Genomic DNA, 1,916 nt, shown 5'->3' on the forward strand with positions numbered 1-1,916 from the left:
ACAAATGAGTTTTTTTTATCCTTCAGGGCAGTCCTACCTGCAATTAAAATAATCTACTAAATTAAGAGTTAATGTAGTCTTCATAGTATTAGATACCAGACACTCATTCATTTTTATTCTTTGCAATATGTAAGAGCCCTGGTGGTGTAGTGGTTGCACACTGGGCTGCTAACTGCAAGGTCAGCAGTTTGAAACCACCAGGGCTTTCTACTCCTGTAAAGAGTTGGCACTCTCAGAAACTACAGGGGCAGTTCTACTCTGCCCTACGGGGCCACTATGAGTTGACAATGACTCGGTGGCAGTGAGTGAATGATGGACTAGGTACTAGTACTGTCCCGTTTATGGATGACAAAACGGAGGCAGAGCAAAGATCAGGGTTTCCTATAAGTTCATACGTGGTAAAACCATTATCTGAATCCAGGAATTCTTATTCCGAGGACCTCTAGTGGCACAATAGTGAAGCACTAAGCTGCTCACCGAAAGATTGGCAGTTCAAACCTCCTAGAGCCTCTATCGGAGAAAGAACTGGAGGTTGGCTCCCATGAAGATTGCGGCCCAAGAAGCCGATGACACAGTCCTCTTCTGTCATGTGGGCTCACATATGCCCAAATGGGCTTGACTGCAGGTAACAAACACAATAAGGAGCGTTCCCACTCTAGCGTCTCCCTCGTGAATACTGACCCGTATTGGATAAATGTGGAATATCTCAAATTTTTGATGACTGCACCTTGTTTGTGATAATGTAAATAGTAACTATTTTAGTATCTGAATTAAGGTAATCTTTTAAAACCATGTTGAGTTCCAAGAGCCAACTGCAAATTAATTCTGGACATCTCTGAACAGCATACTGGCTAGAAAGGGCTGGTGCTTTGACTTGCCCACTAGATCCTAGTTCAAGCCTAGTTGGAAGACCGTTATTTATAATAACCAATGTAGAAGCTACAGTGCCAGAATTAAGAGAAATATAAAATAGAATAAGAATTTTCATTTTAAAAAAGTCCAATAATATTACTGTGATAAATGCTATTGTCAGCTGTTATTGATTTGATTTGATTTGGCCATGCATGGGTGCTGAGTAGAACTGCTTCGAGGATTTTCAAGACTCACCTTTTGTAAGCGGATCACAAGGCCTGGTGAAATCAGACCATCAAATGTTAACTTAGTCATTGAATCCTTTAGATTTAACTATAAAATAAACTCATCTCTAAAACTCACTGCCCAAAGTCAGTGCTGACTCCTCGTGAGCCCTGTGGGTTTCTGACACTGTCACTGTTGACGGGAGTAGAAAGCCCAGTCATTCTCCCTCAGAGCTGCTGGTGGTTTCCAACTGCCAACCATGCAGGTCACATCCCAACACGCAACCACTACACCACCAGGGATCAAATAGAGGGGGGTGTGAACAACCTTTTCAGTAAGAATGGGGCTGAATCTTGCCCATTACAAGTCATGATAAGTGCTGATGAAGTAGAGAAATTGCAAGCTGAGAAACAGAAACAAAAGGCTGGAAAGGTTGAGGTAGTATGCAGAGAACGTGAATACATGGAGTGTTCACATGCAGAGTCACATACTCTAAACCAAAAAACCACAGATAGCCTGTTGATTCTGACCCATACCAATCCTATGTGGGTTTTCTATGGCTGTCAATCTACTGAAGCAGGCAACCTCACTTTTCTCCTTTGGAGCAGAGGCTCTGTTTGAATTACCACCATTCAATTTATTAGCCTAATGCCTAACCCACAGGCTACCATATACTCCAAGGGCTTCTCTAATGGTGTATTAGTCTGGGTACTTTGGAGAAACAAATCCACGGCGACTCACGTATAAGAGAGAGTTTTATGTAAAGAAAAGGTGCATCACGAAAACATCCCAACCCAATGCTGCCCAAGCCCACAAGTCCAACATTAACCCATTAACCC

General features: G+C 42.5%; 1 protein-coding gene across 11 annotated transcripts in view; it reads left to right on the forward strand.

Moving 5' to 3' along the window:
* Positions 1 to 1,916, forward strand: part of DTNA (dystrobrevin alpha) — a 373,548-nt gene that overhangs the window by 95,682 nt on the left and 275,950 nt on the right. The gene's annotated exons all lie outside the window — the stretch shown is intronic.

This window comes from Echinops telfairi, unplaced genomic scaffold, assembly GCF_000313985.2.
Source record: "Echinops telfairi isolate 266 unplaced genomic scaffold, ASM31398v2 ScPeMD7_7400;HRSCAF=8409, whole genome shotgun sequence".
Lineage (NCBI taxonomy): Eukaryota > Metazoa > Chordata > Mammalia > Afrosoricida > Tenrecidae > Echinops > Echinops telfairi.